Raw genomic sequence first — 27,762 nt, forward strand, 5'->3', positions numbered from 1 at the left:
CACTGATAGATCAGAATTTCATGACAGGAGTAGCTAAGTTAGGAGTTAGGCTTGTCCTTTTGGCCCTGAATAAGCTAGCCAAAAATGTATTAAATCGATAATATATTGCTCAAAGGTACCATTACTTCACAAGGAAAATGTTTAAATAGGTTTTAATTACTATTTTACTGTCGGAACAGTGTTCAGATTCTCATCTATTAGTCATTGTTGTTCTTAATACTGTTTGTTCTGTGGCTTAGAAACTTTTATAACATATAGTCTACTTGAGTACATGTGTTTGAGTTGATTTTTCTCACTGCAAAAACTGGCTGTATGGACATGGGAATGGAGAACCTGCCTGTGTCTTCTTGTTAGGATCCTCTGCTATCACAAAAACCTCATCACGATGCTCAGGTAACACTATCACCCATTTTACATTGGCATTCTTCTTCAAAACAGTTTAGGTTATTCATCCGACTTATCTCTGTTAGAATATTGTTCCAGAGCCTTATTTTTCCAATGGTCCTGATAATTGTTTTATTTCATGAAATGGCGAATCGCAGCACATTGTCCCATTTCACTGGGAAGACATTGCAGTATTTATGTTTTCTATGATGAATTCTGGTTACAAGAGAATTTTAGGTGAAGTTTAATTACAAAAGAACTGTAGCAATAGCGAGACCTAAATTTCTTAACTCAAATTGAAAGATAATGCATTCATCTACAGCTTTTTTTTATTGCTATACCTCTGTAATAAAGTTAAACAACTTGTGAATTGTTCAAAGCACTGCACTCCGTCCATTAAGCTATCTCTGTTGAAAACCAATGGAAATGAGGTGTAGCAACTAATGACATAGGTCTTCTCTTTCCTAATATGAAGCTGAATTTTTCATTGGTAAATCATAGTATGCGTGGATTGCTGATGGCATAATGGGGAATTACATTTCAAATTGACTTTAAAATTAGTTATTTCCTTTACATTTTCAATCATTTAGTAACTAAGCACTTAAATCTTCAAGTGATCATTTGTATTTCACTGTCCCTCCTTTTCAGTACTAGGTAAGAAATAATTAGAAAGCTATCTTCTTTGTGGCTCCATTCATTTTAAAATAATACCTATTATTATGTGTGTAACCAGAAGTAGAGTGGGATCATTTTAAATATATAAAATTAAAATGGAATGACATCTGATAGCTCCAATAAATTAATAAAAGGATCGCTATGACTATTTTTCCACAAAGATTCCTTAAAATTACTCTAGAATAAAAAACTTATATTCCTTTTGTCTTGTATTTTATTCTGTAACTTGTATTAGAAATATGCACATATATTTTTAGGTTATTTTTGTCTTATTAACAAGAATGCTACTATAAACTACAGAAAACAAGTGATAAATTTAATGTGTTTCTCATAAATATATTAAAAAATATAACATTAAAAAAAATCTTTTTGAGTGACAAAGCTTGGAGTAGTTGCAATTTCCCATTTATGGAATGGAAACATTTTGTTGAAAACATGTTCTAGTTTCAAAATGAATGCAAAATGATTTTTTTGTATAATTAGCATGCATACTTGCAAAGGTTCAGATAAAATTAGAATTCAGTCAAGATGAAAAACTACTTAACATGCACAAAAAGGGACCCACAATTAGAGGCTGGAAGAGGGTTAGGCACAATAGTGGGAATACATAATTCAAAATGTCACTCAGCAATCTACTTTGGAATAATATTAGTTGTACGCTGATTCTTCTGTTTGGCAACTCAGAACATACGTTGGCTCAAAACAGGAAAATAGAAGGTACTTCACATAGTTCTGTTTGGGAGGATGGCAAAAACCGGAACATTTTCTGACTATTTCAGGAGAGATCTCTATCAAATTAAATACAACTGCTGTCTTTCACCTGGTTTTCACTTCAAAACCATAATACATAATATTGTGTATAATTAATTAACCATAACACATAGGTATGCACAAAATTCATTGCAGATTTCTTAAGCTCCTCAACATACCTGCCGCAACATTTTAGCTCATTAAGTAAAAAGTAATGCAGCTTAACATAGACGAGTTTAAAACAGGGGAGAACAAAGAGCAGGGGAAAAAAAAGCAGGGGAAGCAAGTTAAATGAACACATTATAGAAACTCTAAGTCTTTTCAGGAGACAAAAAAAAAAAAAAGGTGCAGTTAACTTATCCTTAGCTTGGAGTTTTATTCAGTTTTCTCAAGGCTTTCAGAGAAGGAGAGTTGGGAAGGAGAAGGAAACACACCGTGGAATAGCTGGAAAATACAGCAGAAAGGACAGTATATGTGGCATGAACAGTGACAGAAAACTGGCAGATAATGACAGGACAGTCAATTGACAAGAGCAAAGGTCAGTATAAAAGAAATCAGTATTAAGGCCCTGAAGCATGGAGAAAAATATCTACAGACTGAACAAAACTGTTTACTTAGTTTTGATTTATACCTGCTGCATCATGAATTTCAGTTACAGTTAGCCACATAAGACAACGTTTCTCTTCAATCCAGACCTTGCCAGTAAATGAAAATATCTGATTTTCAAAACAACCTTTCAGAAAGAGAGTATTAGGTAACACAGGACTGATGAGTAACTATAGCGTTATTAAAATTAATCTAATCTAATGTACTCTCTAAGTCTAATAGTCAGTTAGTTTGTTGTTCCACCCTCAAAAGCTGAAATAAAAAATGATCTGACCAAAAACACATTTAAGAAAGGCAAGTTCAGAAAAAACAAGACATTATATAGCTCCAAGCTTTGCCTCATATTCACAAGTAGCAACCAAGTTACTCGCTTATTGATGGCACGTGAGGTGACTGACCATTAGCCTTCCCGGATGGTATCAGACACTGAAAATGCCGTGAACCCTAACTAGTGTCATCGGGTACCAACATTCATGAGATCTCTTTCGTTTCTTGCAACCATTCCACATTAAACTGCTCTGCAGCCACAGATAGTTGTTCAAGCAGCTGTTCTGTCCAGAGGTGGTCCTTCCTCAGCTCATTATTTCTGCCTTTTACCCATAGCTTATCACAGAAGTAGCTCTGGGGGTTTGCACTATCCAGACTGACTTTGACAGAGGTTAAAGAGCATTCACACAAGTCCTTCTGCCAACAGTGTTACAACGGTGATAAGTCAGGGCCCTGCTGGCCCTAGCACAGTAAAACCCAGAAAAAGTTGTCTGATTATAGGCTGAAGTTTGCATTGTGCATACAGGATCAACTTGATAATTTAATAAATTAGTGAAGTAATGTGAATACAGGTAGATAATGGCTGAGGGAAGGATTGTACAGAAGCCTTTGTCTTCATTTTTGCGAACCTGTGAATAGATGGGAATATAGAGAGTGCCATTACATGTTTTGGAGATTGAACAGCTGGGACATCACATCACAGACCTTCAGAAATACATAGAATGAATTCCAGCATTTAGAAAGTGTTTCTTCAGCACACCGTCTGATGTGGTTGGGCTCACTGGGACATGGAGAGATATTCACTGCAGGACACAAGATTTTTTTCACTTTCTAGCTGCTTAGCATCACCTCTCTATGTGATATCACTTCAGCGGCAGAACAAACCATTTGAGTATTCTTCATCCACTGCAGGGCAAAGCCATTTAAACTAATTTAAGCTGTTTTTTCACTGAAGCAAATGAGGTGTATTCATGCAGTCATTTCTAACTTCTCTGCACATTAACCTCCGGTAAAGCTTTCTGACAACTGAAACTGGCAACTTACTAAAACCAGTTCATTGAAATTCAGTATTGGTTATCCAGTCTACAAATGATCACTTCCTGCAGGTCACTGAAGAAGTGTAAAAACTGGCAATGTCTTAGCAATAGCTAAAAGCAGGGTATTTACCTCTTTGGCAGTTCCACCTCTACACTTAGGGATACCAGAGGTGGCAGCTGGAAGCCACCTTGCCTTTTATTAAGGTGGCTTCTAAAGCCATAGTGCACGTTGAGCCCCGAAGAGTTACCTTTGATAATATCTCCTTTGGTCAACTCTTTTATTTATTGATTTGTTTTCAGCACTGATGATAGGATGCAGTAGACCTGCTTAGTGTAAGTGGGTGGAAAAGTATTTGCCTGATCAGGGATACAGGAAACCTAAGTGTTTCATGACAGAAGAAAACAAATGAAAGGACCAGCATAAAACTGCTATCTTGAGTTGCTGTTAGAAAATAAAATGCAGAACTTCACCTACCATGAAAATTTTATAGAATGAATATTAATGTTATGAAGAGAAGTAGGGTGGATTTGCATTATGTATTTGACTTGTCCCTGGAGCGCAGAGAGTGACACAGACTTGTGACTGCATTAACTATAGCTAAATTTTAATTTAAGATGATTGATTGTTGAGCATTCTGTTAATTAACCTCTTTATTCGGTATTTTCCTGCAGAATCTGAAATGTCCTTTAAAAGTAAGTTTTCCAGCGTAACCATCAAAAAATATGGACATGAGCTTCATTCACAAAAGATGCCTTGTACTAGCAATCCATAAAAAAGAAAAGAACGAATGGCAAGTATAATACAACTGGATCTGAGCTCAGAAATAGTTTCATGAAAACTAAAAAATATTTAAATCCATGCTAGTTACTTGTCATTTCAAAGCTGGAAGCCCAGTCCTCAGAAGCTCATAAGGGACTGGTCCTCATAATACAGAGGTAAGCTCTCACAGCTCCATTTTAATAACCAAAAGAAAAGAAATTAATTTAAAAAAAAATTAATGCCCAGAAGAATCTCCTCCCCCTGCCCAAATGCAACCAACTTTGTTTCCTTTGAGCTTTTATTTCTCCCCTTCGTCTTGGATTTAAAATTAAACACATGTTCAACGACAAAATAGAATTTCTTCACCGGTTCTGCATTATTTGCTAACAAGTTTGTGCAATATATCTGATTTCTCATCCTGGCATAATACAAAGGTCAGATTTGTGACATGAATGATTAAAATCATTTGCCCAGGATAAGAAAGGATGCTTGTTTCCTGATGCAAAACAGCCTCTTTCTAAATCATGTACTTTTCTCAAACAGTGGCGTGTACTATGAGGGAACGTTCCACATACAGTGACATAGAGAAAGGGAGGGATCCTTCTCCAGTCAATACCAGTCACCACAAGCAGCTGTTCTACATCTAATCAGGCGTCACTCCATCACTCTCCAGCTGCCCCACAAATGGCATCTTTGAAACATCTTGTCTGTGACAGCCTAATGCAAATTTCAGCACCTTTACTTTACAGTGCAAAACAGATCATGATTCACAGAAAACTAGAAGGAAAACAAGGCAGTTAAAATGATTTACTTGTTTGGGGATGGCACACTGTACTGTTCAGATTGAGATTTAGGGCGGGATTAATCTAAACACTGAAGTAATCTCAGCACTGGAGGACTAAGCCAAATTGTTTCTCTGCACTCCCTCGGTGTGTGTCCAGGAAAAGAGATAGACACCACCAGACGGTGATCACCCCATCCTAACACGGGTGTCAGAGGTAGTGTGATGAATTGCTTCCTAAGGTACCTATCTCTTTTCACTGACTACAGGGGAAGCACAGACTAGACATCTTATTTTATAGGCTAAAATTAGGTGAGATTAAGGCTACCCAGCTGCTCCAAAGTCAGACAGCATTTATTTTCCTTTTACATACTTCATGGAGGGTGCGGATAGCAGGATCAGGAAAGGACGAACAGAGCTCAGTGAGTGGGTAGTTGCTCAATATGTCTTTTTAGACTCGTCTCTCAACGTGTCCCCCATCCGTTATTTACTGTGCACCATCTGAATGCTGCACTGAATAGAGAATCACTTGTTTTCTCGTGGGCTTTTCCACAGTGCTGTCATTGTAGTACTTTATTTCTCTGCAAATATTAATGAATTTATCTTCCTGAAACCCCGGTGGTATTATTATCTTCCTCTTACATGTTGTGAGTGGAGACGCTGAAAAAAAGTAAAATGGTCCTCTAATGTTGTTTCCCCCACATAACATGTTTTCCAGCTGGATTTTTCAGAGTACTTAGCAATTTTAGGCCTTCATAAGGTCAAAGTACAGTTCCTGTTCACTTCTGCTGCAATTATTGGTGCTTAGCATTCAGCTGAATAGTCTCTAGGTGTTTTAAGACGGCTACTCAGAAAAATGGAGAAAAAACAGGGACCCAAATGCCTCCATTTGAAGTTCTCTGCCATATTCATGACATACTTTACAACATTTGCAACCAAGCAGATTCAGACCTTTTTCACTGTTCAGCTTTGATTCATTCCCTGTCCGAATGCACTTCTGTATTCCCCTTCTGGCTGGGAGATCCTTGGCTTTTTGGGCCGCTCGCTGCTAGATGCTTCATGTGTCCTCAGACATAAACAGCTACAATCCAAGCCATGTCCCAGGCCCCCTGCTGATGTGAACAAGCTCTGTAAGACCGTGGCTAGACAGGGTGGTGGGTACATACTGTACTGTGGACAGAAAGGGCCCATCGACAAGTTAAATAAAGAGGCCCATAAACCGAACTTGAGCATTGGATCCCTGATCATCGACAGTGCTGGTTCTTCTTTCCCTAAAAGAAATTCCCACATGAACAGGAGTAATTTTGTCCTGAACCTCTGGGGCATCATAGAGATCACAGGACGATGTGCTTCATGGCACGGACACCCATCCTGCTTGAGGAGCTGTGCCTGAGCAGTGTGGGCATAAACCTCTCAGTGCCACTGGGTTTCAGCAGCAGGAGTTGGTCCCTGGTCCTCGTATTTCGCAGAAATACTCCTCCAGGGCTGTGCAGTGAGAGCGGTCCCCGCTGTAAGACAGAATGATCTGCCAATATTTGGCTGAAGGGTGTGACTCTCCTCTTTCCACAGCTCTGCCTGCATAGTGTCAGGCTTGAAATAAATGCATTGAACAGTACATGCTCTTCTACTACTTTGTTATGAAAACAGTGGTAGTAGTGTTGTAGCTGGGATGGGCTAAAGACGCAAGAGCAGCAGGGTTTGCAGGAAGGAATTCTATTTTTTATTAATTATTAAATAATTAAAAAGAACTTTTTAATCACCTCGCTCTGTAAATCATGCTTGTATTTCAAAAACAGACTTTTTTTCTGTGTTAAACAGCCCCAACCCCTAAAAAATAACAAAAAAAAAGCCTTTTTTTTCTGGAAGGATTGCTGCCAGAAAAATGTTTTTGCCAATGCTGCGATCTGGCCAGGCTGTGTGGCAGGGGTACACCAACTGGGTATGTTAGCTGAATAAGCTTTATTATTTCAGTGAATTTCAATAACTCTATTAAAATAAAACTGACTGTTGCACTTAAGAATAAAAAAAGAAAGTTATAGGAAAATTTTAGAATAAAAGTCATCAGTACCGTGGTCTGATTTTAATTTAATCAAAGTTAAATCAAGATAAGCACAAATGGTAAATTAAGATAAGCAGAAACAGTGTTTATAAAATCAGCATAAGTTTTGACTTGTAAATTGGTATAAAAATCAAAAGTGAATAGGATACTCAGCATTGCCAAGCCAGTGGATTTCCGAAGTTAAGTATGGGATTAATCAGAGTCCATTAATCTTCATTTTCCATCTGACCAAATATAAAGAAATTTTATTTTATCAGCCTCGTTGATCATTTTTACCATTTACATTTTTTAGCTTGCACAAACCACTCGTTTATTGCTACATTCCTGCTTTTAATGGGAATATTTTCTGTAGGAAATTGTGCAAAAAATAGATTTGACATTGCTCTGCTTCTGTCTTCACAAGTCCTTCTTTATCTCCGCATCCATTAGCTGACTGCAATATGGATTTATTTCAGTCTGCTTCTTGCACTATCAAGGTCTTTAAATGAAGTTCTGCCCCTGTACATGAAAAGACTTCCTAATTTGTAGTTTCACATTATACAAAGATTAACAGTAGAAGGTTATTAACAGTGCAAGGTTATTAAGAGCATGTTTAATATTATTTGAATGATAGCAGAATCCCATGGAATCCCATTTTGGTATAACTTTATTAGTGACAGAAGTATGCAGCTAATTCTATGCTTTTTCCTAGAATGACCAATAATAAATTACTGCAAATCAGTACGCGTTTTAAGCTCCTTTTCAGCTAGCAATCAACAATTTTGTGGTCTATTAGAGGCCATGGTTGCTCAGTGTAAGCGCTGAGAAATGAATGCACTTTACCAATGGCAAAGCTAATAATAGTATTACTATTATTTCACAGAAATTTCTTTCTGGTTTACATATAATCATCGCAGTTACATTTGGAAGTTTTTGAGTTCAAGCCTAGCATTCAGGAAGCTAATTTCCTAAACTCTGATGAGAGCCAGATCCCATCACATTGTGCTTCAGTATACTCCAGGGTGGAAGAGAATGGGGGAAGCACGGAGGCTCTATCAGCTAATTTGGTTTGTAAGGTGCTAGAGGTGATAATTTCTGAATCTAACTGGGGCTTACAGTTAGCTACTCTGGGCTTTGTTACTAATCCTCAACAGAAGGTCTTTGCCCCCAGAGCTCAGCTGACATCTGGGATAGCCCAGGATTGTGTTTCCCCCTGCCTTGCCACAGGCACCCATACAGACACTAACCCGACCAGACCTGTGACTAGGAAACCCTCTCAAGATACCTCACAACTCCTGTGCTGGAGCATGATTCCACCATCAAACCACATGTCAAGTGTAAACATCTTAAACTGCCGTGACTGCTTATAAAGTAATCATAAGTCTAAGCTCTTAATCAGCACCTACGCTGAAAACACCATAGACTTAGAGGAGTCAGCTAATACGTTAAGAGCATACACCTACACATACCAAACAAAACTCTTCTTCTCCTAGACCAGATAATACTTTCCCCATGAAGTTCAAAAATCTCACGATCAGTCTCAATTCTTATTCCTTTGTGATTTTCTTACAAATTTCTTGCAAAACCAACCTAGATGCGCAAATATGCACTTCTTTAAAAACCTTTGTTCTAGTTTTCCACTAGAAAAAAAAAAAGGATGGTTTGCTGTTGAAGGACAGACGTATTTCAATTTTGTAACCAAACTATGCTCAACCCTAGGAGCCTTGTTTTAACAGCACTTTGTTTGTTTATTTAAATTCCTTGCTGTTGCACAGCATCTGCAGCATATCCTGTGGGATGCTCATATAGATGAGCCCCTCGCAGCTATCAGTGCTTTTTGATCTTTGTATCGTCCAGCCCTACTCAGACAAGGGCTGTAGTGTAGTTCCAGACTTCATTTTCTCTGGTGGCAAAACCGATTTAATAGATTTCCATCCTTTCTCGCCCCTGTTACTCACTCCCTCCCTTGTACAACAATTTATCACCTCCTTAGCTGTGCCTGTGTTGCAGGACAATGCGTGTTCAGTGCCATGCTCTAAACTGGATGAGTGAAATAATCCGGGTTGAAAGGACATTTTTTTTTTCTGGAGGATTCTTCTTAGCTTAGAACATTTTGCTGATCTTATTGAGTAAAATCTTATCAATGATTCTGCAGGCAGAACTGAGGAGATAAATATCAGTAAGGGAACGGAAGAAAGCAGCTAGAGAGGAAAACATTGTCAGAGGGAAAACTGTTCATGAACCTCCATCCTTAGATTCTGTATGTTTTAGTTCCTCCTCTGGAGAACCAGAACTCCTGTTCTCTGTGATACAGAAACCCTGCAGTGCAAAGAAATCTTGAAAACAAATTTAGTCATAACTATGAAATCCACAGATATCACAGAGCTCTAAAAATCCACAGAATACTTTGGAATTTTTATTCAGACAAGAAAATTGTTATTTGGTTCCTAATTTTATTGTCTATTCAGCTTTCTGCCTGGCTCCTGAATTTGCAGCTCTGTAAGACCTGATTTTGCACTTTTCATTTGAAAAACTATTTTTCTGATTCAGAAGAGGGTTTCGCTCCACCATCACGTATAACATTTTGTTGCCTAGCTTCTCTTTAGCCTAACAGTGTGAAATAACTGACACAGGACAGACAAAGGCTTGAATACATAACCTGTGACGTTCATGAAACGCACAATACTTCGGTACAGAGTGCATAGGAACAGACAAAAAGAAATTGTTCAGTCCGTGGCTGAGATCCCAACAAGCAATGAAAATCCTGGACGCACCTCGCCTTTAGGCATGGGCAATAGGTATGGAGGGCATATCTACCCAGTTGGAGTGGTAATATTTTTAGACTTGTGTTGAAGTATGGATAGCTTTGGTAGTGGTTACTTTGCAAAGAAATATCTGGGTAGCTCAAGATAAACTGGTGCACTGCGTGCTCGCAGTCTCTGAGGAAGAGCAGTTCAGCAAAATTATTGAAAGAAATGGTGAAAAATAGAGACTATTTTAGCCAACGCATCACATGAGCAGAAAGAAAGAGGAAGGAGAGGCCAAGGAGATGCCAGGCTGGGATGTCAGCCCATAGGTGGGGTCAGGATCAGGCCCAGTGAGGGGAACTAGGGCCAGACACAGCCCGGGATGGCCAGGCAGGGCCGTGGGGACGGGGCTGGGCTGAGGCCAGACCAGGACTTGGGCCCGTGGGTGGGCTCGGATCGATGGGGCCTGTGGCCGGGCAGGGCAGGGCTGTGGGCAGCTGGAGACCAGCCCTGCTGCTGCAGCATTGCTGGGGCAGGGGCTGACGGCCCTGGGGGGCTGACATGGGGTCCTGGGCCCTGGGCAGGGTGAGGGGAGCCTTGGGCTGGGCAGGGACAGGGAGGTCCTCGGTGCCCTCAGGGTCGTGACAAGCAGAGTCAGGTCAAGGAGTGACGGGGTGAGGGAGGATAATGTCGTAAGATAAATCTGCCAGAACTCATTTGCCATGGGTTAGGTGAGACATTACAATGGAAAAAAAAATGTAGCAGATGTAACAGTTTGCTGAACGCAATTTGTTATGATATTGATATGGAAATAAAACATACTCTGCGCCTCTAAGCCACTGAAAAGAAATCATAAAATTACCGCAACCAATGAACATACCACAATGGAAACAGAAATGTGAACTGAATTTTTAAGGCCTTGCCTTGCCCTGCATGTGAGAGGAGGGGAGTCTGCTCTCATGTTAAAAAAATCACAGAAAAGATTTTAGAGACAAAAGTTCTTGCAAATATGTTTTCATTCAAGCCTGCCTGATCCTGCCTCCTTCCTGCTCCCACTACATTCTTGATTAAAAAAAGAACAGGGTTTGTTATGTGGCGCTCTCGCTGCTTGCCTTTCCCTCTTATCTCGTGGGTCTCCGTGGGCTATTAGCACCCAAGGGGAAGATAAATCTTTTGCTCCCTTCTGCCTTATTTTATGAATAGCTAAAGCTGTTAAAAAAAAAAAAAATAGAGTAAGTAGAGAGCCAATCAGGAGGTTTTTTTCCTACCTTGAAAAAATAGTTTCTCAGTTTTACTGGAAGATTTTCTGAAGGACTGAAAAGGTCTCTGCATCTTTCACAGCAGAGGGACGGGCAGTGGATTTCACAAGGGCAGCGGCTGGGCGTTCAGGCAGGCATGCCTGCCCCGATCCCCCCGCTGCCCGTTCCCCGCTCGTCCCACCTGCGCCTCAGTCGCTGTGTGGCAAAGGAGCCTGAGGATCCAGAGACACTTACTCGCACTGTTACACCAGCTTGTCCCTAACAAATATGTCCATCTACAAACCTCCAATAGGGAGGGTTTTGTCCATAGACGCACTGAGATGTGGGAAGGATCTGTCGTACCCGTTATACAGCTGTCCGCTTTATTGTGCTTTCTGCTGAGTTCCCTTAATTCAAATTCTTTAGGAAAAGAAAGCATAATTTTGCCTTTCTCCATTTTAAGCCCAGCTGCACTTTGTTTGGAGATGGTTATGAGAAGAAGCACTTGTTCTAAGCTACAGGGTTTAACATTTTATTTTGAATTTGAGGCAAGAATGGGTCATATGCAATTCTCTTACTGCTACTTTTGGAGAGTTTATATTTTATATGAGGCTGGATCACATCAAATAACTAAAACATGGTTTTTCCCCAGTGATGGTTTCTAATTACTGCCTAACTGTAAAACTGAATGAGGAATTAGATGGGCAGTAGAATGACAGAGAGTTCAATATAAACATTCAAAATGAAAAATAAACTCACCCGGGAGTGGAGGGGAGGAAAACAACAACATATGCAACCCATTTTATAATTCAGGCCAGTCTTGAACATTTCAGCTATTGCTTCAGCTTGGCAGAACTAAAGCCAGAAAAAGGCAGATTACCAGAACTCCCCAGCTTTAGAGTTGGTATGAAGACAAGGTGATTTATTTTGTTGACTTTCTCTGCTGAGCTTTATATTTTGATTTGTTGATGTATAATTATGATAATGGTTCCATAGATCTAATGTAAAAAATCTTTCGTTTCCAGGTATCACTTTCAAACTTTATTTCACAATATGCTGTCCCTAACCACTCATTCCTGCCTCCCCATATTGTACCACCTCCACAGTTGTGTCAACACAACTGTTTGTGGAACTGCAATCTAAACTGGATCACTGAACTGATTTGGATTAAAAATAACATTTGCTTTGGAGGGGACAGGGCGTGGGAATGAGCGACTGGGGGCAGAAAAGGGCTGACTTGAGAAGGGGGGAGGAGAAAAGATGGGAACTCATTAAACTAGTCTTACCACTGAAGTTGAGCTATTGTGAAAGTGTGAATTCATACTCACCTTTTAACTAGTACAGCCATGCTTTTCACCTAGTATTAATCAAATTAGACACATTGAACTCTCATTCCGATTACATTTAATGCAAACAAGGGGACAAATTCCATGAACAGCTTATGAACTGTCAGTCAAGACTACATCCATTCCATGTACTGTTCATACTACAGCACATGAGTCAGTAGCAAACAACACTACTGCAAATGTCTAACCCAGACCTCATGGAGGTCAGTGAAGGTACGCCTTGCTAAATAAGCAAAAGCCAGGGAGTGAGCTCTAGCCCTGGTCTTAATCATCACCACAGATGATTTGTTAGCTCACTCCTCAGCTCTGCACTGGCCTGTCACATCTTGCTTGTTCAAAGCAATTCTTAAATAAAAATGACTAACCTGAAGCAGTGTGGGTACAGGTCAGCAGAGACACGTGGGCTTCAAGCCAGTTACTCATTCCTATCCCATTTCTGTTATGCAATATTGAGAGACCTGACTGCCCTTCCTTTGCTTTCAGCAGGCTTTAGGTCAGGATCCAGAAACTGGAATGCCAAAACAAGTTATGCATACTTGAATTTCACACAAAGAGATGTAAGCAACACGAACACACTTGTAGCCCCTCTGTATGTTTTGCTTAAAATAGATCTGGAACTAAAGGAATTTAGGGACTGAATTAGAAACTGACTCAATGAAAAGAAGATTCCGTCTTGTAAAAAGTCACCATGATTACCCAGTGATCTGGAATAATAATTTAATGACATCAGTATGTCAAGTAAACAATTCCACAACCAAACACTGGAGTGACCCACATGTAATTCCCTTATTTATAGCACAAATATCAACAGCACATAAAATTGTAATTAAATATACTAGCTCATTTGCCATAGATTAATCAAATAGTTGCTAAAATCATTGCTAATATGTCATCAGCTTGCATAATGCTTTTGTCATATCTTAAAATATTATTTCATGTATTTATGTCAGATTTCTAATGAACAATCATTTCCCAGATGCCCTATCAATCCATGTAAATAAAAAGCCTAAGTAATTTGTAAACTTGGAGCAGTGAGGGTATAGTTAGACTTTTGTTATCAAAGCACCCTTGGGATTGTGGCTAGAAGCAAAGTGACTCTCTTTAATAGAAAAAGGTATGATCTTATGTCCTCTTGTGAAGAAAATCAGCACCAACAAATTAGTGTTTCCTAATTTTCTAGTAATTATTCTTTTGCTAGCTGTAGACCCACAAATAGTTGTGGTTTGCAATCATCTAGCCTGTTCTGTGCTAGGATATAACCAAGTACATCTAAGTTAACATATCAAAGTCATGTTCGATGGAGAAAAAAAAGTCAAGATTTATGATTTCTTTGAATGTCGTGCCTGTGAACACTGTTGATAGTGTAGTGGATAGTGGTTGCGGGCAGAGACATTCAAATGCTCTTACTTAGTTCTGCTTAAGCAAAGGGGTTTTTTTCGACAAGGTTATGATTGTCACTGTCATAGACCAATTAGTGCCCTGTGTCTTATCTTTTGCCAAAAGTGCTATGTAATTCTTCGTGTACTGTGGCTCCCGTAGGGAACACTTGACAGTGAATGACCCTGCAGAAATAATTAATCAGGCTTGAATTTGCCAGGGGAGCTACAGGGGCAATAGGTTTCCTTCTAGGACAGGATGCCATGGTGTGTAAGCTTTTGCCTCCTGTATCAGAGACAGAGCAATGTGACTGTGCAACTCCTCCTTCTGATCATGTATGTCTTTATCCTGTTAAGAAAAATCATCATTTTTCTCGTATTATTCCGCTTTCACCCACAGGCACCGGACAGGCAAATAACAAAAGCAAAATTTACAATACAAAACTCACACTGCAATTTTTTTCACAGAAGTAATTGCCAGATTGTAATTGGAAGCAACCTGTATTGTTTTGGAGGAATGAATCTACACCCTCTGCCTCAAAGAAGAGTTGCAGAAGGGAATGACAGTCTTTGCCTACCTGCAGATGCCTCCACATTTTTATAACGTCCCAACAACGCAATCATAATGGAAAAGAAGATCCAGTGAGCAATAGAGTGTTGTATGAGGAGACACAGCGTTTAAAGAGTATGATTTCACTGACTCCTAGAAATGGAAGAAACAGAGCAGGAGGATTTTCCAAATTCTGGAACAGGAAGACCTGCAGTGTCTAGAGTGACAAGTGATTTCTGGGCCATGGTTTCACACTACAAAGAGCTTATCTGCAAGATTTTCAGTTCCATATTCAACCTCACAGCATGGTGCCACAAACAATTTTTCAGCAGAGCTGAGGGTCTGCTGTCAGCCACATGCCACAGTGCAGGGCGGCAGGAGGAAAAAGGGAAAACAGTACCTAAAGCCAGTGCTCTTACTGAGCACTTTATGCCATGAAACCACATACTGAACGTTTTAATATTCAGATACTCACATTAGGCAAATCAAAAGACTAGAAAACACAAGCTCTTCTAAAAAATGAGGACCTTTTAATAAGAGTTCAGATTAAACTGCCAAAGACTGACACACCAAAATTCATTAGTCACTCAAAAAAAGAAAAAAAAAAAAAAAAAAGAGTATATTTAGCTCTAGGAGTTGTTTATCTAATTCCTAAAGGTAAGGTATGCCAACCAAGGAGTACAAAGATTATTCTTTATGGATTTTGGTCTGTCTCAGGCAAGAATTTTTTTTTTTTAATTAACTTTTCTGATGTGCAGATATCAGTTTCTTCTTGTAGGCATTGAAAAACTCCTCTGTAGGAAAGTGGTGGGTTCCATAAATAAAACAAAGGAATTAAAACCTGCAAAATATTACTGGCAAGCCTGACCAGATAGTTTTTAAAGCTCTAGCTAAAGTCATTGCAGACAGCAGCTGAAGCTACTGTGAAATAAATTAATTGTTTTGTGGAGATAGCTGGCAGAAATTATATTCCCTTATACATGGAAAAACAGAGTGAGAACTATTTCTAAAATACCTAGAAGCTGTGGATTTAAGCCAGTTTTCCAGCAACTTCATAACTAATAAGATTTATAGAAAGCGTAGGATGTTCTGTGTTTCTAAATTTATAACTAGAAAAAAATCAGCAAGACTGTCCAAATACATATATTTTGCTTCAAAATTTAGCTGCAAAGTAATACCACTTGTTTAGATTCAGATTAAAAGTTACGTTTAAATACTCAACATACTGAATGGGGACCACCATAACCCCTGTTCAGGTATCAGTGAAAAGCCCAACACAGTTTTATTAATGTTTAAGAATAGTGTTCTCAGTTTCCCCAGCATGAGTCACGAAGCTGAGTATGCAATTGTGTAAGACAGCTTTCAGTAAGTATGGAATGACATAAAATGGGTCATTTTAGTTACAAAAACTTAGGACCATTTTATGAAATGCTGTGTCGTTTGCTCCCAACAGCTTCAGTAAGTCTTAAGGGTTGTCTGTATCTCAAAAAATAGGGTTTGTTTTGCTAAAAGTTATGTTGATAAATTTTACAGGTAGATAGATTACTGCATATTACTAAAATTTATTAAAAGTAAATTGCCAGATACTAATGAGGATCCAGGAGAACAAAGAGCGAGGTGCTGAAGGACAAGATATCCTGGCTGGTGTCAATCAGAATAGTTCCTAGATTTCAAAGAATGTATATTAATCTGTATCTGCTAAAGACTTCATTCTCTAAGTACACATATGCAGACAACACTTCTGTGAATTTATTTTTCCCCTGAGGGTGTGTACATACAGATTCCTGCTCATCCCATCCGTTCTCACTCACAACAATCTGCACATTCAGAACCTACCGTGATATATGAAGTGATCAAGAGTGGGGAAAACAAAGTCATAAATTATCTAGAATCAGAGACCTGGAACTTTGGGAAAGGAATTTTTGTTCCCATGTTTTGTTGCACTTGAGGACTTACCTATTGAGACTGTTTTTCCAGTCTTCAAGTAGGAGCTTGGCAGTTTATTTCTGAAAAGCAGCACTTTGGCTAGGATCCCCTGACAGCAGGAACATCATCATTACTGCAGAGTGCATAGAAGCCCTCAGAAACCAAACCACCATGCTCACTTCCCCATGGACAATAAATCGTCTTCTGAAAGGTACCAGACCAATGAAACTCTAAGTCCAGATAAACAGTGGGCTTATAGAAAAACAAGGAGTTTTTCAATGCTTTTACAAATATATCTGAAAGGAGATGGTGCCCGTGTACATTACCAAAGACTAATTCCTCACCAGTAAATCCTGTAGAAGTATGGCGACTGGTAGAAACAAGACTAGCTTCATGTCTGAAATGGTTTGTGATACAGAGTAATGAGAAGGCTAGGCTGAACTGTTAAGAAATTGTTGCAGTTTAACCCGGCAGGCAGCTAAACACTACAGAGCCGTTCGCACACTCCCCCACACCCCACAGTGGGACGGGGGAGAGAATTGGGGAAAAAAAAATAAAACCCATGGGTTCAGATAAAGACAGTTTAATAGGACAGAAAAGAAAGGGAAAACAATAATAATAACAACAACAAAAACAATAAAAAATATACAAAATAAGTGATGCACAATGCAATTGCTCACCACCTGTCCTGGCTGTGTCCCCTCCTACCTTTTCGCTGGCAGGGCATGAGAAGCTGAAAAGTCCTTGACTAGTGTAAGCACTACTTAGCAACAACTAAAACATCAGTGTGTTACCAACATTATTCTCATACTAAATCCAAAACACAGCACTATACCAGCTACTAGGAAGAAAATTAACTATCCCAGCTGAAACTAGGAGAGTATGCACCCCTTATTCTATACCATCTGCATCATGTCCAGGTCCCACACTTTCCAATACATTCCGATTAATTACCACCACCTTTCCTGTCTTTTGATATACACATACAGATATCATTCCCTTAGTCTATGGGCCATCCCTATAAAATGTTCGTTGAGTTCATTTAGTCCATGACTTTGGGCTCCATCTGTCATAACAGTCCTTCAGGGCAGGAGAGATGGTGTGTGGTGTTGGACTGTTGCATGCTGAAGCCAGTTCTGATTCCATTATCACTGCACTTGTCCAGTTCTATCATTGCTGCACTTCGCTTATTTTTGTCAAAGTTCATTCTTCATTAATCTAGGTGATTCTTACTGTAATACTGTTGATATGGCATATAGCCACCATAGAAATGATGATATACAGTATTGTATAGCAAATAACATCATACAATTTAATTCATTGGCTATTCTCACCCAAAATCAAATCTCCTTGAGGTACATATTGGACTTCCCCATCCTCCCACATTACCCACCAAGTGCACCCAGGTCCTTGAGCAAAAGCAATCCCATGGATGGGTTTGCCTTTGCCCTAGGCAGGAGTAACCCAGACTGTCCTCTTCAGGATATTTTTTATGTGCACTACAGGGACTTTATCCCCTTCTACGGTATGTAAAATTTTGACTGGTCAGGGCCAGCTCGTTTGGCAGATCCCCTAGTATTGACTAACCAGGTGGCTTTTGCTAAATGTGTATCCCAATGTCTGAACGTCCCAACACCCATTGCTCTCAGTGTAGCATTTAACAGTCCCTTTTATCATTTGATTTTCCAGGAGACTGGTGCATGATAGGGGATGTGACATACCCACTCAATGCTGTGCTCTTTGGCCCAGGTGTCTATGAGGTTGTTTCAGAAATGAGTCCCGTTGTCTGACTCAATTCTTTCTGGGGTGCCATGTCGCCATAAGACTTGCTTTTCAAGACCCAGAATAGTGTTCTGGGTGGTAACATGGGGCACAGGATGTATTTCCAGCCATCCAGTGGTTGCTTCCACCATGGTGAGCACATAGCACTTGCCTTGGTGGGTTTGTGGGAGTGTGATATAACCAATTTGCCAGGCCACAGTTTTCTTTCACTTGGAGGCTCATCCAGTACACTCGGAATTGACTGTCCCAGGGGCGGAAACACAACCCTACCATTTGCCGTGGACTGATCCAGACTGCACTGGAACAGGGTGAAGCTCTGGAACATCTGCAATATCGGTGTCCACTAGAGCCTTATACTCCTGTGGGTCTGATGTGCCAGGCCATCAAATCCACAGTCCAGTAAACCCGGTTGTCCCTTTCCTCCACCTGGCTGGAGGCAGGGCCCCTCTAGTCCTGGTCATAGCATTTGTTACTCACTTCTTGTAAATGCAAATCAAAAGCCCCTTTATTAAGAGCAGAAGCAAATTCAGCCCTGTCTGGGGAACTGCTCACTGGAGACTGGAGCAGCAATTTTCCTGGAAGAACCCTCTTTTGTGATTGTTTTTCCTTGCAGCTCACATACCTGTGCCTCTAGGGTCGAGGTAGATTTTCCATCCCACTTCCTCATGTCCTCTCTGTGGTCACACAGGTAAAACCACAGGGTGTCCCATGGTGTGGATCCACTATATCCTCTCTCTAGAGCAGAGGGACACTTACTCTAAATGGCTGAGATACTGGTCCATACAGGTCCTCTCTGAGTTGCTGGAACTCCTGGGACAGTTTTTCAGACAGTTTTTCCACAGCCAAGATGCAGGCCTATAGGGAGGAAGAGACACTTTTTTCGTATTGCCAGAGTTGGCCAGCCAGTTCATCCACCTTGGTTCCTCTCTGTCTTTCCAGATCACTACTGCCAAAGAGTTTGCATGTGATGAAGGTGCGCTCTGTACAGACTTCCACCACATGGGTTGTGTGCAACTGACTTCATCTGGATCTTTGGATAACTGCTTATTGTTCAGGTCATCATAAATCACCTCCAGTACAGCTGATTCCTTCAGGTACTGGATACCTCTCTCCATGGTGGTCCGCTTGTCCGGGTGACATATAACATCTTCCTTGAAGGGATACCTTTTCTTCATGCCTGACAGGAGTCGCCTCCAGAGGCTGAGGGCTTGTGCCCCTTTGCCAATTACTTTGCCAGTGCCCCTTCCCTAGAAAGGGATCTCAGCTGCTTGGCTTCCCTACCCTCCAATTCCAAGCTACTGGCCCCTTATCCCAGCATCGGAGCAGCCAGGTGATGATGTGCTCACCTGGACAACGACTGAAACCTTTTTGCATATCTTGCAGCTCACTGAGGGATAGGGATTGGGTGGTTGCCACCTAATTTATGGGTTGTGCCTCTTCCTCTTCCTATTCTTGTGATGGCCCTGGTTCATCTTCATCCCTTACTAAATGAGCTGATTTTCTTGTGTATTTCTTCTTGTGTATAAGGGCGACTGATACCAGCACAGGTTGGTTCTCTGGTTCAGCTGCAGTACCTGTTGCCAGGGTTTGAGTAGCCACAGTACCTCTCACCGGGGTTTGAGTAGCCACAGTGCCTGTTGCGGGGGTTGGAGTAGCTGCAGTGCCCGTCACAGGGGTAGATCTCTGGATGGTAATCTTAAATAGTTTAACCCTAAACAAGACCTGAACCACACTCAGGAGACATAGCAATATGACCATGATGGTTTGATTATCCCAAGGATATTCAAAATTTTCAAGAGCTGTTGTAATTAGCCTGAAGGAGAAAGGGAAGGTTAAGGAGCAGGGGAAGGTGTCCCCTCCTGTCTTCCCCATAGATTGGTTCTCCAAGGAGAAAAGGCAAAGAGTGTAATTATTAATAGTTTCTGAGAGGTGGCTCCCAAGGTACAGAGATGGCGGCAATGCCGAGTACAAATACCAGATTAGTCTCACAACCAATAATTTTATCTTATCATAACCCAGTGTTACACAGTGCAGCAAAATGATAACCTTGACCTAGCTCCCAGTAGTGATAAACAGCACAACAGGGAACATACACTGCAAGTAAGATGTTGCATAACACAACTTTGCGAGCAAGCACGACAACTTTGACAGCAAATAAATCAACATTGTGACCAGTGACTATTAAACCAATACAATGAATGCTTATAACAAATTTGCCTTAGCATGCTCTGGTCAGATCTGTTGTTATCCCAGCCCTTCGTGCCCCGCGTTGGGTGCCAAAAGGACTGTTGTGGTTTAACCTGGCAGGCAGCTAAACACCACACAGCCATTCGCTCGGTCTCCACCCCCGCACTGGGATGGGGTAAAGAATCAGAAAAAAAAAGTAAAATTCCTGGGTTGAGATAAAGACAGTTTAATAGGACAGAAAAGGAAGGGAAAATAATAATAGTAATGATAAAAGAACATACAAAATAAGCGATGCACAATGCAATTGCTCACCACCTGCCAACCGATGCCCAGCCTGTTCCCGAGCAGTGGTCACTGCCCCCCGGCCAACTCCCCCCACTTTATATACTGAGCATGACGTCATGTGGCATGGAATAGCCCTTTGGCCAGTCTGGGTCAGCTGTCCTGGCTGTGCCCCCTCCCAGCTTTTCACTGGCAGGGCATGGGAAGCTGAAAAGTCCTTGAGTAGTGTAAGCACTACTTAGCAACAACTAAAACATTGTGTTATCAACATTATTCTCACCCTAAATCCAAAACACAGCACTATACCAGCTACTAGAAGAAAATTAACTCTATCCCAACCAAAACCAGGACAGAAGTTAACGTATTTCAAAGTACATATGTTTCATACATGAGGTCACTTCAGGAGGGCCTCAGGAGTAGGTTAACAGAGCCAGCAACTTCCATGGAAGAGGAAAGAGAAAGCTAAATTGACCTGAAATATGAGGGTAAGTTCTTACATTTTGTGCTCTCAAACTAGCATCTGGGGAAATAAAAAAATTAGCAAGAAGAATCTGAGAACAGTGGTCCCAAACTTTTAGGATCAGATACGTCTGTTCTTAACCTTTTAATTTTACTTGCAGACTGCCCCATGCCCTTGTATTATTAAGGTTCATGGTGAGCAGTTTAAATGGTTCCAAGGACCAGATGTGGACAACTTACCACAGCCTTTCATTACACGGTCTGGGAATGGCTTAATTTTCAGCTACTGCTGATTACCATCTAAAAATATTTTATTTTACAGAGAACTTATTGGACTACTTTCAATTGTCCTGAAATAAAATCGCAGTGAAGGCCTAAGGTCAAAGTCTCGAATAATGGTTTACATGATAAGGACTATCTCTACAAGGAAGCCTGGAAATGTCTTCCTAACCCCCCTCCTCCTGACCACCACCAAGTTTGTAGCTGACATACTAGGTATTTTATTTGCTGTCTTTGGAGTTGAGCAGCTATTTTAACACTATTTCTTATATTCTTAATAATTTTAAATAGCATTTCACTCAATTATTCTTTTAAAAGTGCCTTAGCTATCCACCAGATGAGTTCATCAAAGAAAGCTTTATCTCTCGTCTTGCTTTTTTGCTAAAAAATGTCAAAAATTATTAAGAGATAAAGTGAATTTGATGAGCATTTCTATTTTGTGATATCAATATTTCATTTCACATTTGGTAGAAAAACTAATTGTGTATCCTTAATTTAGTCATTCTGAGGTAGATTTTAGAAGGGAAAAATGCATGGATTTGAGAAATGACAACACAAAATATATCACTGAAATTCAGTAAAGGGTACCAACGTCACACCATGCAGAGGAGCTGGTAGGGGACATTTTACATTCTGCATCTAGTCGCCTGGCATGTGTCAGCATCTTCAAGGTTACCCCTCGTCACATGAGAGGCATCAGTTTCCACTAAGCATGGGGGCTACTATTACAGCAAGCTTAAATCCAGAATGGTTGTCCTCCCCCGTTCGTAACAGTGTTTAAAACATTTGTGCCTATCTCGTGCTAGCTCTTTCTGACCTAAAGGCTTTTGCTATTTTACAGTCCAGGGTACAGTGTGTGCTGTGCTCTGGAATATCTACTATCTGCACTCACATACATACACTTGAGACATTAATCATTCCATAATAAGTCAATTACTTATTACATTACAGATTGTCCCTTGCCTATAGATTTCTTTCTACGCATGTTAGAATAGCTAAATCTTTTTGTATACTACTTTTATTAAACCTAAACCCTGCAGATATAATGTCTGAGTTGCCTTATATATTTTGTATTAAACTGTGGCATAATAATAATAATAATAAAAAAGAGATTATTTATCTTTTCTGCAAATTGACACCCCCCTCCCCCTGGAAATATCCAGATATTTAAGAGACTTATGAACACATAATGATCTTGAAAGACTTTTGGCATACAATAAGAGAGTTTGAACTCTGAAATAAAATCACCTTACAAAGTCATAAATTATTGAGTATTGCCATTCAAATCACACAGCCTGTTTCTTAAGCTCCAACAAACAGGTCCATTTTTCTTTTGAACTCAAAGATCTTTCCACTACTTAGTTATCATAATATATTCTACATGATTTTGGGACAATCACTGAAGTGCAATAAATTCTAGAATTTGCAAAAAAACCTATCTTATTTTCATGTCATGAACAGAAAGAAATCAATGCACTGCTTTTCAACAGTACTTACCACCTAGCAGCACCCAGTCTTACTGGACACAGTGGAATGATCTTGCATTGAAGCAAAAATATGACTTTAGAAGCATGACTTCTTAGTACTAATTTTAGAAGCTCTGGAAAAGGCAAAGAGATTACTATGCACTAGGAACATAACTAGGTGTGTGTATATGTTGGTTCTGGGTGATACTATTTATTTATAAGGCATATATTATAACATCATCATTGATGTATCTTGGAAAATTTGTGGACTATATCACATATATAGACACGCTTGTAAGGCTGATAATGGAATGATTGAGGAACACAAAAATGCAGCCTGTGCTTCTATCTTAGTGACTTAATGTACCAGAGGAGGTTGCTTTTATATGTGTTTGCCTTCCTTTTATACTTAGAGGTGTGGTATACAACCAAGCACATCACTGGTGTTCAGAGCAGTTTCCCTCCAGAGGGAATCAAGGTTGAAGAAACACAGAGGGCCACCACCCAGAGCACCTTACCTGCAGTGTGGGCTCAAGGTCCTCCAGCAGTCAGCTGCCATGCATACACTGTGTGTGCCATGGACCAGCCATCGGCATGAACCTTACTGTTGTTCTGGGTACTATTGAAAGGCATTTAAAGAATAATGCAATCATCAGGCACAGTCAACATGGGTTCACAAAGGGAAAGTCCTATTTAACTATATTTGATATTATTGATTTAACTATTTGATATCCTTCTATGATAAGGTCATCTGCCTACTGGATGAAGGGAAGGCAGTGGATGTACTTTTTCTGGTTTTTAGTAAGGCTTTTGATACTGTCCCTCACAGCATCCTTCTGGACAAGTTGTCCAACTGTGGGATGAGTGGGTGCATGGTGCACTAGGTGAAGAACTGGCTGAAGGGCAGAGCTCAAAGTGTTGTAGTAAATGGGGCCAGATCTGTCTGGCGACCAGTCACCAGCAGTGTTCCTCAGGGTTCAATTCTAGGGCCAGTTCTGTTCCATATATTTATCAGCTATCTGGATGCAGGAGTTAAATGCACCATTAACAAGTTTGCTGATGATACCAAACTGGGACGTGCTGTTGACTCTCTTGAGGGACAAGAGGCCTTGCAGAGGGATCTAGATAGATTGGAGCATTGGGCAATGATTAATGGGATGAAATGTAACAAGTCCAAACGCCAGATCCTGCACCTAGGATGGAGTAACACCGAGCACAAGTATAAATTGGGAGAGGAATGGCTGGAGAGCTGCCCCACAGAAAGGGATCTGGGGGTGCTGGTCAACAGCAGGCTCAATATGAGTCAGAAGCGTGCCCTGGCAGCCAAGAGGGCAAACCGCATCCTGGAGGGCATCAAACACAGCATAAACAGCTGGTCAAAAGAGGTGATTATCCTACTGTATTTAGCAATGGTGTGGCCTTACCTTGAGTACTATGTGCAGTTCTGGGCCCCACAATTTAAGAAGGGTGTGAAGGTCCTTGAATGCATCCAGAGGAGGGCAACAAAGCTGGTGACAGGGCTGGAAGGCATGTCCTGTGAGGAGCGGCTAAGGACTTGGGGTTGTCTAGTTTGGAGAGAAGGAGGCTGAGGGGTGACTTCATTGCTTTCTACAGTTTCCTGAGGAGGGGAAGCAGAGAGGGAGGTGCTGAGCTCTTCTCCGTGGTATCTGGTGACAGGACACATGGGAATGGTTCAAAGCTGCACCAGGAAAGGTTTAGACTGGACATTAATAAGCATTTATTTACCGAGAGGGTGGTCAAACACTGGAACAGGCTTCCTAGAGAGGTGGTCGGTGCCTCAAGCCTGTCAGTGTTTAAGAGGCATTTGGACAATGCCCTTAACAACATGCTTTAACTTTTGGTCAGCCCTGAAGTGGTCGGGCAATTGGACTAGATGATCAGTGCTAGGTTAACAGTTGGACTTGATTTTAAATGTCTTTTCCAACCTAAATGATTCTATGATTCTATGATCATTGTAGGTCTCTTCCAACTGAAATATTCTGTTCTATTCTGTTCTAGTCTATTATGTTCTGTTCTGTTCTATTCTAAAGATGCAAGGTAGACATATCATTCTGGAATCGTAATAGATTTCAGCAAGACAAAACTCAATGCTTCCCCTTTGCATTGCACCAGCTGCTGATAGACATGTACAACAAGTATTAAAAATAACTCTATAAATATTTTAAAAAATTAAATTTCTTCTAAAACATGTGCCCTTCATTTGTGTAACACATTTCTGACACACTTGTTTGGGCACTGTCACACACTGCAGCCTTATCATCTGTAAATAGTGTGGTCACTCCAAGTTTACTCCAAGAAACTTTTATTCCACAACCTCATGTATACATGTATGCAGAAAATAGGCAGAGATTGAACACATTACTTGAACAAATCTTGTCAATACCTGATCATTAAGTAAAGGTAGTCTCACAGTGATTTCAGTGGAAGCTGAATTGTATGTATACATCCCTGTAAATAATCAGTATCAACCAAATAGTAACCCACTATACATAGAATGTACATGACTTTACATAGCATTTATCACCAATCTGGAATATATTTTCTTATATTTCTTGCTATTGTTGCCAAGAATTTTACATTTTAGTTACACATCTACAATTCATGTTTAAATATGGAAGTGCTTTGAAAGCCAGCTGGCAAAAAAACTAAACAGAAGTTAGTTTTATTTTTTTATTTCCTTTAGACAACACAAGAGAATGCAAAGAAAAGTTTCTACAATACATTTTGCACCAGGGTGTACCAATTCTGCCATGCATTGGCTCACAAACTCCACCGTTTACGTTTTTGTTGGTAAACTAATAAAAGGTCAATGAGCTGCGATAGTTTCCAGTTCAAACAAACCACATGCAGTTACGTCCGAGATGTATCCATGGCTTTCATGCACTGCTTTATCAGTAGGAGTTAACAAGGAGAGTCGTGGTTTCCCTGTGCAGGGCCAACATTCCACTCATACCAGCAGAGAGTAATGCTACTGAGGTTACGGACATCTCTTCTGATGTTTCAAAGCTTCACATTGAGATACGGTTAGCAAGCAGCAAAAGCCCGAACAGTATAAAAGGTGCAGAACACTGATATAGGAGCTTAAATTAATAAAGGGATTCATTCCATTATATTAATCCCCCCTTTTCACAGTGAATTCATGGAGCTCCTTGTTTCTTCAGTGAACAGCCTTCGGCAGCAAAACTGAGCAGACACTAAGTTTCTGTACTATGTGTATCTTCAGGTTTAAAATGAGTGACATCATAGCATAAAAATCAGGAATAGTTGCAAGGTACAGATATGGATTTATGTTGGAGCAGTAAGAAGATCATTTTGGCAGTAAGTTTTATCTGTAACTCAACCACGAGGTGATAAAGTTTACATACATTTGTAAAAAGCCATTGATGCAAGCCAAATATGGTATTGCTTGGAGAAGATATACATTTCGACTGCTGACAACAGAACCCATCTTCAAGGAAGCCTGCATTTAGGGAGCACACCTGTGTACAGCTTTATTCCACAACTCTAAATTGCTTGGCAATTTTTAGTCCCTTTTCCTCTCCCTGTCTGCACAGATTTGGAATCAAATATTTTCCCTGCAGTGAACTAACTTACTTTGTGAACGTTTTGTGTATTGTTTTAATTTCAAGTACTTGGTTGTAGTAAGTTCACAGCAGTAGTAGCATTATAAACAAATTGAGAAGGCTGCCTTGCATCTCAGCAAAAAACAAAAAATGAAAAAAATCAAGCAATAACTATGAGCTGAAATAAATTCTGCAGACGCTTAGGATACTATTTGTATGAAATCACAAGTTACCTGGGTATTCAACAACCCATTCCCTTTAACTTCAAAGAGTGAATATCTTTAATATATCAAAATACAAAGTAAGTATACTTTCTAAAGCTGTTGCCCTCATTCCAGTATGTTGACAGCAAAATTAGGGGAGAAAACAAAAATTAAAAAGCTTCTGTAATTGGCATGATATGAGAATGCCAAGAAGAACAGGAACGACTTCAAGTCAATGAATTTCTGAAATATGTACCAGCTCTGTCAAAACATCAAACCTTAGATTTTAGAGAGAAAGGGAAAGGTACTTTGAGTACAGTCAAAGAGATTTTTTTAACAAGGGAAAGAAGGCAGTAGTCATGTTGCCTGCAATAATGACAAATGTCTCGTTAAATTAAGGGTTTCTTCCCTGTTTTCTGTAAGAAGTGGAAACAGAGCACCAAATGCCTTTCCCCAATAACGTCTGATTTTACAAGCAGCAAAATATTAAACAAAACTTTAGCTTTCATATAACGCTTAATGCCCTTAGGCCTCAAAAGAAATGCCAAAAAAGGACAATATTGTTCTCAGCACTTTTTGGGCAAACATTGTAGTCCTTGACTCAGGCAAGACTCGTGGTAGTGCCAAAATGTCGACCACTTTCATTCTGAGGCCCAGGCAACCCTAGGTCTGAGCACCTCCGCTCTTTGGGGTATCAGGCCCTCTTTTGCTAACAGGACAACACGTGTGTGAGAGGTAAAACATTTGCCTGGGTAAACAAAAATTTTCTTCCTGTCATATAAACAAAGTACCAGCGGCCAGATATCACCTTAAATAAAAATAATAAAATGCAAAACGCTCAGAGCCAAAACAAGGTTAATGCTGTATTTTTGGGGAGAAAAAAAAGAGCTAGAAAAGGACTGCAGAAGACTTTTAAGCCCTAACTTCTAGCAAATAATTGGCAGCAAATGTCTAACAATTTATATGAGGGAATAAAAATATTCATTGTGTGTGTATGTGTGTTGGCTTTGAATACCATGGTCACCCTCCAGCTAAGGAG

Source organism: Platalea leucorodia (genome assembly GCF_965183815.1).
Source record: "Platalea leucorodia genome assembly, chromosome: 2".
NCBI classification, from domain to species: domain Eukaryota; kingdom Metazoa; phylum Chordata; class Aves; order Pelecaniformes; family Threskiornithidae; genus Platalea; species Platalea leucorodia.